Source organism: Tamandua tetradactyla, chromosome 7 (assembly GCF_023851605.1).
Source record: "Tamandua tetradactyla isolate mTamTet1 chromosome 7, mTamTet1.pri, whole genome shotgun sequence".
Lineage (NCBI taxonomy): Eukaryota > Metazoa > Chordata > Mammalia > Pilosa > Myrmecophagidae > Tamandua > Tamandua tetradactyla.
The window spans coordinates 82242903-82254696 of NC_135333.1; the positions used below are offsets into that span (position 1 = coordinate 82242903).

The window sequence follows — 11794 nt, forward strand, 5'->3', positions numbered from 1 at the left end:
AATGCAAATCAAAACTACCATGAGATATCATTTCACAACTATTAGAATGGCCATTATAAAAAACAAACAAACAATTAAAAAAACAAGACAGAAAATTACAAGTGCTGGAGAGGATTTGGAAAAAGAAGCACACTTATTCATTGTTGATGGAAATGTAGAGTGGTGCAACCAATCTGGAAGGCAGTTTGGTAGTTCCTCAGGAAGCTAAGTATATAATTTCCATATGAACCAGCAATCCCATTACTAGATTTATATTCAGAGGAACTAAAGGCAGTGACATGAATGAATATTTGCACATCAATGCTTATAGTGGCATTATACACAATTACCTTGGGCTGGAAACAGCCCAAATGTCCATCAACGGATGACAATGATATTGACTGTGCTTTAAAACTTCAACTTCTCTGTGGGATCAAAGAAGAAATATTTATTTGGAGCGAAATTTATGTTTTCTGTGGCAACACTATATAATTTAACTTGTATGGTCAGTTATTTGAAGACCATAATTACATGGAAACTTGAAAAGTTTGTACAGGTTAGTGTGATGTATAAGTTAGTGTGATGACCTGATATATTCCAGAGTAATCTGGGCAGAAGATAAAAAAAGTATTTGTCAAGCCTCCTTGAGAGACTGGGGAAAATGTGGGAATATTAAACTTCCCCACCTGGGGAATTCCTGATATTTTCTCAAGCACTGGGGACTACCCATTAAATAGGCTGAGCCCTCTATCTTGAGGTTTGCCCCTATGAAACTTACTCCTGCAAAGGAGAAGCTAAGCCTGCTTATAATGATGCCTAAGAGTCACCCCCGGAGAACCTCTTTTGTCGTTCGGATGTGGCTCCTCTCTCAATGCCAACTCAGCAGGTAAACTCCTCGCCCTCCTCTCTACATGAAACATGACTCCTAGGGGTATAAATCTCCTTGGCAACATGGGATGTGACTCTAGGAGATGCGCCTGGCTTTGGCATCATGGGATTGAGAAAGCCTTGACCAAAACGGGCAAAAGAAATAAAGCAAAATAGTTTCAGTCACCGAGAGATTTCAAATAGTTGAGAAGTCATTCTGGAGGTTATTCTTATGCTGTATATAGATGTTCCTTTTTAGTTTTTAGTTTATTAGAATGGCTAGAAGAAAATACCTGAAATTGTAGAATGTATTCCAGTAGCCTTGATTCTTGAAGACAATTGTATAATTACATAGCTTTTATAGTGTGACTGTGTGATTGTGCAAACTTTGTGGCTGACACTCGCTTTATCCAGTGTATGACAGATGAGTAAGAAAATAAGGACAATAAATAAATAATGTAGAGGGAGATAAAGGGCATGGATGTTTTTGGGTATTCATTTTAATTTTCATTTTTATTATTAAATGTATCTTTTTGGAGTAATGAGTTTGTTCATAAATTGTGGTGATGAACGCACAGCTATATAATGATACTGTGGACCACTGATTGTGTGCTTTGGATGATTATATGGTATGTGAGTATATCTCAATAAAGTCACATTAAAGAAAAGAATCAGAGATAAAAAACAGATTCATCTACAAAGCAAAGGCAATCTGATTGATGACAAACTTCTCAAAAGTAAGAATAGAAAGCAGCAAAAAAAAAATAGAATTATAGCTTCAAGGTCCAGAGAACAAAATAATTTCATCCTAGAATTATAGGTAGCTAAACAATCATCTAAGAATAAGGTGAACTGTGTCATTTTCAGACAAATATTGAGAGAATTTACTATTGCCATGGCCTTATTGAAAGAAGTATGAAAGGACAAATTTCAGGAAGAAGGATATTATATCTAGAAGGAAGAAGTTTTATGTATGAAGGAAGAAGAAAGAAATTTTACATTTATGCTGAATGTATAAAACAATGATAAGATAAAACTCAAGACTTTCAGCATAAAATACAGAGAATATTTGATGACATTAGTGTGGTGAAGGATTTCTTCTACAAAAAAACAAAACAAAATAAAACTGTTAAACCATAAAGAAAAAGGTGAGAAAGTTATAAATTTCCTTACATTAAAATGAAAAAAAACATTGCATATCAAAAAATATCAGAGTGAAATATAAAATCTGTGAACTGAGAGCAAATATTTGAAGCCCATATAACTGATTAAGAATTACTGTAAAGATAATATGCAAATGATTAATAAAATAAGGAAAATATAAGCAAGAAAATAAAAATATGGGCAAAGAATCTGACTAGGCATCTCACAGTAATAGGTAAGGAGAATGGCCAATAAACCTATGAGAAGGTTTCAATCTCTTAGCAGTCAGCCAAACACAAAATAGAAAGTGGTACCATCTCATACCACCACCCTTTGGGATGATGTGATGTAACAGAGACACTCATGCCTTGCTGAGGGGAATGCAAATTGGAACAATCACCTTAGAAAACAGTCTGACATGATATAGAATGACTATGGGGACCATATAATTTATTGTCCAAACTGGAACACTTTTGAGAATCTAAGGGGAAACTATTAATAATTAGATTCAGAGAAAAGGGGAAAACAAGATAGTATACCACAAAGCATGATCAAACATATTTACAGCATCTTTTTTTTTGGTAAGGGAAAAAAGAAAAAAAGAAGTGCTTAATACAATACCACCAACCCAGAAAATAAAATCCTTGCCAACAGGAGAATTTGTGGCATTACCTTGCAACATGATATAGTGAAAAGGAATGAAGTCCTGCTGTTTGTGCCAATGTGGAAGAATTTCTAAAACTTAATATTGAGTGGAGGAAGGTGGTCACAGAATATATAGAAACATTATATAAATTAATAAACAGGCAAAACTGAGTGATATTTGCTTTGGGGACACATTCATAGTGAGAGCAACCATAAAGAAAGTAATGTAAAATTCAGGATAGAGGCAAGGAGGGAGTGAAGACAGCCAGTGGCAAATTAAGACTTCTGTGTAACAGTAACCTTGTTTTTCTTAACCTGTGCGGGGACAAAGTATTCACCTTATTATTATTACTACATATTATTTTTAGTACACATTATGGTAGGTTTAATTATGTACCCCAGGAAAAAAACATGTTCTTAATGTTAATTCCATTCCTGTGTGTGTGTGTGTGTGTGTGTGTGTGTGAGACCTTCGTAAATAGGATACTTTGAAGGTGTTATTTTTAGTTAAGGTGCGCCCAACTAAAGTAGAATGGGTCTTTGTGTTGGTTTGTTTTTGTTTTTTCTTCTATTTCACTGGTTTCACTGATACCAAAAGCTATGAGAATACACACACAAAAGAAAACATGGGCTGATCACAATTCTAAAAATAAATTTTTTGTTTGAATTTTATCTATTCATGACAGATTAGCATACATATAAAAAAGAAAGATCAACCATATTTCTGTATATCAGTTAGCAGTTTGGTGAAAGCAGAGGATACCAATAAGGAAAGAGCAGGATACTGGTGGGTTGACTGAAAGGTTTAGGAGGCGAAAGGGTGAGAAAAAAGGAAAGTTTACCGGGAAATTTAAAGCGGGCAGCTTTATTTCTGCGCTCCCGGGATGAGCTCACCAAATCCAAGATGGTGGGCAGTTTTTAAACAAGTGGGTCAGATGACGTCTGGAAGGGGCGGTTCTCCGGAAGTCAGGTGTCCGGAAGGGGCGGTTCCAGAAGCCATGTTGGGAGGGGCGACACAGCCTTCACAGCTCCAGTTGCAGTGCCCTTCCCCATTCCCCTGACCTAACATTGACCACATAGGCCTGTCCCCAAACTGGTCATCAACGTGGGGGCCGCCTCATGGCCCTGGCAGGGCTCGTTCGGGGCTCAAGGAGGGGATTTGGCACTTCCAGTAGGCGGAAAACCAGTTGCAGATCTGCTCGAGGGTCAGGCTCGTCTCCAACACCAGGTTCTCCCTTTGGTCCTTGTTGGGGCTGGTGCCCACGCTCAAGGCTGAATCCTTCAGTTTCTGGCAAACCTCTCTGGGAAAGTACCAGCTCCTCAGACCTTATGGGCAGAGGGAGGGGCAGGTGGGTGCCTCTTCCTACAATGAAACCTTTGCAAGGGGATCAGTAGGGCCACCCCGAGCCTCTTGCTCTCTGGTTGTAGTGGATATTATTCCAGAGCTGCACCAGCTCCTGCCTGCCACCAATTGATGCCCAACAACCTTCCAGGAGCTGGCAGGCGGGCGGCCTGGAACTGCTCCTGCTGAGTCAGCACGGACCTGCGCACCAGCACCGGGTCCTTACTGTCCAGCAGCTGCAGGCGGAGCCAGCTCTTCAACAGGCCTCCACCTCGGCCCAGTCATCTTACAGGTCCCCGCACAGTCTTCCCACGAGGGCCACCAGCTCCAAGGCTGCTGATCAGGTGTCCTCACTTTCCCACAGCAGTGCCAGGAAGCTCTGCATTGTGTCTCACGTCGGGAGCCCACATGGGGGCTCTGGGGCTCAGCCTTTCCCCGCAGCCATTACCTCAGTCAGAATGGTTCTTAATCCTGTTAGTGGAGGCCTTATATAGAGAAAGAGCAGGAAGTCAATGGAATGTGGAAGAGAAAGTTGAGAAAACATCACCGTGTGAAGTAAGGCAGAGATGCAAGCAGAGGGGCCCAAGGACTTCAGGAAATCAGCACCAGATTCTACCCACCCCAGGAAGAAGCAAGCAGGCCTTCTAGCCTCTGAAACTGTGAGCCAATAAGTTCTTGTTGAAGCCAACCTATATTTTGGTGTTTGACATACCAGCTCAGGCAAAACTAAGACACCTATTAAAAGAACAAAATGTACACCAAATTCAGGATAGAGGTTGTTCAGAGGAGAGAGGAGGAGAAAAGGATCATGGAGGGAATCACAGGGGCTTCCATGGAAGCAGTCATTTTCATTTTTTGTGTCTTTAGCTGAGTGATATTTATTATGTTTTTATATGCTTAAAATCCTTCATTACAATTAGACAATCAGAAGGCAGTGTGGCTTCATTGGAGTATCTTCAGACAGTGCAGACTCAAGTTGCAGATGGTCTGGAGAGGAGAGCACATGAGGAAAGAGGAATGCCAGGTTACCTCTAGGTATATTACAACAAGTGCTAAAGATAGAAATGAGTCCATAAAAAACCTGTGTTCAGAGCAAAGAGAGCCACAGGGAAAGGTTAGGCTTGCTGGCTGAGAATAATAAATGTTAACAGATGGCTGCGAGAAAATAGAGAGTCTCAGCATTTCATTCATTCGACAGATTTTTATTGACTGGTTCCATGTGGAAGGTTTTGTTCTGCTCATCTCCATTTCATGTGTCTTATGCAAGTGGAGAGCAAACTGAAAGAGACAGAGAGACTCCAAAATTAATCACAGTGTAAAATAGATAAGGTATTATTAAGAGAAGAGCACTCACCATCTTGCAATTTGCTTGTTTGTTTACTTGGTTATTTTTGAGAGACAGTCTAGGGCTAAAGTTGAGTGTGGGCTCTGGAACCCGATCGTCTGGGTTCCAATTCCAGCTCCACCAGTTTCCAGCTCTGTGTTTCTGAGGCAGCTGCTTAACCTCTCTACGTCTTAATTCTTTCATCTATGAAAATATGGAAGATAATACCTACTTTATAGAATCGTGAAGAGTAATTGAATAATGTGCCTAAAGAGTGCAGAACGGTTCCTGTCATGTTTTATGTGTCACATATGCGTTTCTTATGATTATATTTTAGCCTCTTTATGTTTATTTGAATTTCCAGGTCTAAGTAAATACTTTAGAAACTGTGTCAGAAATTATTATACCAATTTGTGACTCAAGAGGACATGAGTGATGCGAGATGGGGTAGGCTGGGACAGGCAAAAACACCATCAGGTGTGTCCAGGTAAAGGGATAGACTAGAGGTAAAAATTCAGGGATCGTTAGTATGTAGGTTTCAGTGATGGGTGTTAAAAGCAGATGCGGGTACACGAGTATCTCAGTGGCAGAATTCTCACCTGCCGCGTGTGGGAGACCCACATTCGATTCCCAGCCCATGCACCCCGAGAGAAAAAGAAATGTGGCAAACCACCCAGATGATATCGGATGTCTCCCTTAGGAAGAACACTTTTCCCTCTACTATTCAAATGAGAAGTTTAATCCTCGCTTCATGGCTCCCATTTTCTTTCCTTAAGGATTGCATTATTTTGGAGTTTTAACTTTTTTCGTGAAGCCTATTTTTGCAATGCCTTGAATGGACAGCGCTGGACATTGAGGAGGGAGAAGAATATGTTTTTTTTTCCATCTAGAAAGAACAAAAAAAGTTATCAGTAACACACCTGGGACCAAATAACATGCTTTGGAAAAGAGGTGCAAGCTTGTTTAGCAAAAGAAAAACAGAACGCAAATTCCTGTGTGATTTGATTCTGATTCATAACATTACGGGTATTCAACCACTGGGTATTCTGCTTTATTTAATGATAAAGAGGCCCAGTGAGTATTTATTTTGTTATTTTATATACTTTTTCTGGTTTATTTCTGTAATAGATAGCTGAAAATAGTACTTTTGAGGTACTTGTAGATAGCAATTCTTGTATCTGGGATATTTGAATATCACAGAAACAGATTTAAATTCTGATGCAGCTGTCAGTATGCTGAGGGTCTCTCAATGCATTTTAAGACGATGCCCTGCTCAGTAGGCCTGGCTTTCCAGTGATGGTCTGTGCAGAGGCCTCTGTTTTGTGATTTATGTACTTCTTTAAGGAATGTGAACTTTTTTTTTTTTTTAACACTCAAGACCAAGGATTTAAAATTAAATTTCTGGAGAAAAATAAATGTTGGATAATTTTGCAGACTGGTTAAAATGTTCCCTCTGGTTTATTCAATTATTATTGAATGCCTACTCTGTGCCGGTCATATTGATTCTTAAGACATTGAATCTAATGACAGACTTTTTTTCAGAACACTTCATTAAGGTTCTAATTTAGTTGTATCCCTATGTCCCTGTGTTCATTGTCATTGACTTTCTCTTTCTGCTTATTAATTCCTTGAACTACATGTGCTTTTCCCCATAGTTGTCAATTTGAAAAGCTTTGCTTCTTGTAAGAAATACCAGAGTATTGTCTGGAGAGCGTTTAACAACTTTACGATGATTATACTCCGAAGGCATTTTAGGCAAGAAAGTGGTAGAAGCTGAGGAAAAAATGATCACCTCACCGTATTTGAGTTGGCTTATTTTTCATTCATCTTAGTGTTGGAATTAAGAAATCTCAAAATCCTCCTTAGTGTGTGGTCTCAGGTTTGGAAGGAATGACTTGGCAGGACTTTTAGAAATCTTAAGAGTTTCTTTGGATCATTTACCTCCTTTAGTTTTTCGAAAAGAACTCGACGTAATGGAACATGGCACCAAACTTTGTCTGAAACTGTAGATAATTTATAAGAATAATGAAGAGGGATCTACCAACTTGGTGATAATTTAGCTTTTAAGACTGCGTTTGAAAAAAGAAATCAGTAGCTACAGCAATGGCAGCAACATTTCTACCAGCACAGACCTTGCTGATTAATTCCTTGGTTATTAACCCTACCAGCCAATCCAGATGAGCAATGAAAAGATAATGACAGGAGAAATGGAGAAACTTTTCCTGTTTGCACTGCCACTGATATCTGTCACATATTTTTATTCTTTTGAGTAGCAAACTGTGAGATACCAAAATGGCTAGGAGAAAATTTGGAAGTGGTAAAAATTCCTGACATGACTATTAAAGTAAAATTCCATCTGCATAATTAAGTGGCTCTGAGGAAAGTAGTAACTCTTAATATTCCTTCAATAGTTCCTTTGTTACTTTAACTTCCCACAAAGAAGACTTTTTCCCTTAATGACAGTTTCTGTGCTTGACTAGAAAGAAGCAACATGGCTCTAATTTTCTTTCCAGAAGATGACAATTTTTGAATAGAAACATTTATTCTCCTTTTGAATTATAAACACAGTCACTTTTCCAAGAATGACAAACTGAAGATTTTGTGCCCTTATTTTCCTCCTGGTTTCAGGGGCTACAATATTGTCTTATATAAAATATAACCACAGATGTATCAACACTCTTCCCTTACTCCTAATACCCTTCTTCAGTTCTCTGTTTGGGTTATCCTTAAGACTAATTTGAATAGGGATTCACTGCCAGTGAGGCTGCGGTTCTATGGCCTTCTGCATTAAGTGGAGTGAAAAATTTCTGGGGCTGAGGATCAGCGGTTTTCACTGCATAGATGGAAAATATCCAGGACTGTTATTGGCTCCATCCTAAAGCCATCCTTCTTAATGTGAGCAACTAAAAATAATGCCTGACTTTCGTAAGTTTTTTACAATTTGTAAATTATATTGACACACTTTATATCAAGGCATCCTCACCTTCCTTGAGGCAGGCATGGAAGGATTTCTGTCTCTTCTTTATAGGATGAGGAAATTGAGGTTTGGAGAGATTAAAAGAATTTTCCCAAGATCACCCATCCAGTAAGTTGAGGAAGCAGGAATACAACTCATTTTCTGAATCCTTTCTACTGCTTTTTTTTTTCGCCGTTAAATCGTATTACCTCAATGCTACCTTGATCCTGTGCTGACAATGGAATTTTCAGCTATCCTGAAAAATGCAGCTATGACATAATTAGACAAACAAAACAACAAACAATGTATGTGAGGATAAGATGAGGGCTCAAGGTAGAACTCCATTGCTTAGCCAGGTGACTTTGAATCTCACAGTCAAGAGATCATACTTATCTACGAAAGTAGCATTCTCCTCCCCACAAAACACCTGATAGGGTTATCCTCCAGAGTTTCATGAGCATTTCTTTGATTTGTAAGTTGATAAATCTAACTACTTGGTCTTCACTCTTCTTTGGTCAAAAAAATGAAAATAAAAATCACAATTTCAGCACTGAACAACACTTACCACCCAATGAACAGAATTTCTTTTCTTTATTATTGAAATTCTTTTGACTATGTGGGTTGATTATTATAACTTCATTTTAGGAATTTGAAGAAGCAAAAACGTCAGACCTTAAAATGTACTATAAATTCATGCTAGTAGTTTAACTTTCTAAAATCAAGTTCTCAATCAGTAAAAATGTTTTGAGCATGTTGCACTACATAATGTACTCATATATTATTAGTGTTATACACAAAAATGGGTATTTAAAAGAATAAGATAAACAAATATAAATATCGGTTCTAGTATTTTCTTTTCCTCTCCAGTTGGATTGCTCCCTGGAGTATATGCACCCTACTTTGGAAATTGCTGTTCTAAAGCATGAAGAAAATATTAATAACAGACTATATTTAGCAAGAATTTATGAAATCTTGCTCTGTGTTTGTTTTCTGTGGTCCAGATATGAACACTGATTTCCAAATATACATGTTAAGAATTAGAGGTGCCATTGGACATGCTTCACTCTGAAGGGAGAATTGATACCATGAAGTAACCAACAATTGTGGGGTACTTTAACATGCAGCATATTGACAAAGTTCCTATGCCTGAGGCTGTATGGCAGCAACAATTGAGGATCTAAAAACCCTCTCTCAGGAACTCTTTTAGCAACTTCCATAAATTGGTAGGAAAGAAAGTATCTTAGAGAACAAGGGGAAAATTAAAATTAAAATTAAAATTTTGTGGAGGGAGTGCAAGGAAAATTTCTAAATTCATGCAGAGCGTTTTTTTTTTTGCCCCATTGTTGTAGCTGTTCTTTACTACTGCTCTGTGAAATAGGCATTATTATCCCAATTTTTAGATAAGAAAATGAAAGCTCAGAGAGACTAAGAAAACTGCCTCAGATCACCCAGTGAGGTAGGGCGGTGTCCTAACTCAGAACCAGCCCTGCCGATGATGGAGCAGGCAGCTCTTCTTTATGGTAGCTGCCTTGCTGTTTGCGATGCACCTGGGATGTGTCCTTGTTTGACTTTCCTGAAGTGAAAAGTGGTAATGAAAAATATCTTTAGGGTGAAGAATCAGATGTTTCCCCCTACAAAGGACCAAGGCCTGTGGCATGGGTAAGAACTGTGGAAAAAGTGGCAGAGGGCCGATTAGAGGCGAAGCAGATCAGCAGAAGATGCAGGCAAAAAAGTGTGGAGGACTCAGCAAAAAGCTGGTACACAGGTAAGAAATATTTAATCATATTTTGCCAAAAATAGCTGCTTTTTTGGGTCCATTCTAGCGAGAACTTGCTGCTTATTTGAAAGAGTAAAATCTGGGAGTCACTAGGCACATTAAAGAAGTTTAAATATCTGAACGAATAAGTGTGAGAAGGAAAAAAGGCAAAGAAGAAGAGATGGGGATGATGACAGTTTTCTTTAGATAGTCTCTTCTGGGGTGGGATCTGATTTTCAAGAGAAGTCATATGTATTTCATGTATCAGTAGAAGCGCCTAGCGTTGAATTTCAGCTGTTTTCTTAGAAAATGGGGATTAGTCACATACGTTTACTTTTCTCTCCTTTTTTTCATTATTTATTTTCTTTTATCGTCACATTCTACTCCCACTCTCCTCCTGTCTCCCATAAGCATCTGTTGTAGAAGAGTCACGTTCCCCACAAAGTCATGCTCAAGTTTGACCCCCGGTTCCGTGTGGGTGAGCTCGTTTGTAAACAGGACCTTTGAAGATGCTATTTAGATGAGGCCACATTGTACCAGGGTGGGCCTTAATCCATATGCCTGGAGTCCTTGAGCAGAGGAAATTTGGACGTCAGAAGAAAAAGAGACCAGAAGTCAGAAGAAGCAAGAAAATGAGCAGATTGCTATGTGACAGAGGCAGAGATGCAGCTGAGGAACCCCAGGATTAGCCACAAGCCAGCACCAGAATGCCACAGGTGCTAGGAGAAAGCACGGCCTGTCATGACCTTGAATTTGGTCTTCTAGCTTCCAGAACTGTAAGAAAGAAAATCCTGTTGTTTAAGCCAACCTCAACTTGGTATTTGTTACAACAGTCTTGGCAAATTGACAGCATACATTCTAATAATAAAAAAGTAGAGATTGTATGGTGCACCAGACACTGTTTTGATAAATTTAATGTATATCACTTTTATGTCTGTAATCTTACAAGACAAGCATGCTTTTACATGTACTTTCCATCATTTCATTGTGAAAAAATTTCAGACATGCAGAAAAGTTGAAAGAATGATACAGTGAACACCCATCTACCCACCATCTAGATCTTGCAATTAACAGTTTACTATATTTACTTTATCATATGTCATTCATCTTTCTATCCCTCTGTCTATCTGTGCTGGTTTGAAAATATTATGTACCCCAGAAAAACCATGTTTAATCCTGATTCAATCTTGTGGGACAGCCATTTCTTTTAATCCTGATTCCATACTGTAGGTTGGAAACTTGATTAGATTATCTCCATGGAGATGTGAACGCTCAATTGTGGGTATGGCCTTTGATTAGATGGAGATGTGACCCCACCCATTCCAGGTGGACCGTGATTAATTTATTGTAATACTTTAAAAAAGGAAATATTTTGGAGGAGAGTCAGAAATGACAGGAACGTCAGAACTGACAGAGCCCAGAGCTGACACAGATGCTGACACTTGGAGAACAGGGACATGGATGTTTGGAGATGCTTGGAGTCCAGCAGACATTGCCATGTGATTTTAAGCAAGCCAGTACCTGGAGAGAGCCAAGGAAAGCCAGCCCCAAAGAAGCAAAGTGAGGAACCCTGACAGGAACAGAGGATGAAGGCATTGGAGTTTAGGAGCAAGAGACCAGCCAATGCCAGCCACATGACTACCCAGCTCACAGAGTACTGACCCATCGGCCTTCCCTGGGTCAAGGTTTCTTTCCCTGGATGCCTTAGTTTGGACAATTTTATAGGCTTAGAATCGCAAGCTTGTAACTTATTAAATTCTCTCTTTAAAAAGTCATTCTAGT

The 11794-nt window shown here is 39.0% G+C and overlaps 2 long non-coding RNA genes across 3 annotated transcripts in view; one reads left to right on the forward strand and one right to left on the reverse strand.

Moving 5' to 3' along the window:
• The window catches only part of LOC143691571 (uncharacterized), a 173951-nt gene extending 170411 nt beyond the window's left edge, over window positions 1-3540 (reverse strand). The window contains exon 1 of the long non-coding RNA XR_013179584.1: window positions 3477-3540. This is a non-coding gene — a long non-coding RNA (uncharacterized LOC143691571). The remainder of the gene's footprint in view (window positions 1-3476) is intronic.
• A 31-nt stretch (window positions 3541-3571) lies between these two features.
• LOC143689828 (uncharacterized) lies at window positions 3572-11311 on the forward strand. 2 transcript variants are annotated; one of them, XR_013178930.1, is made up of 3 exons: window positions 3572-4635; window positions 9865-10021; window positions 10424-11311. It is a non-coding gene; the product is annotated as an uncharacterized LOC143689828 (long non-coding RNA). The 2 variants fall into 2 exon arrangements; XR_013178931.1 differs by having other exon boundaries at window positions 3572-3983.
• The last annotated feature ends 483 nt before the right edge of the window (window positions 11312-11794 follow it).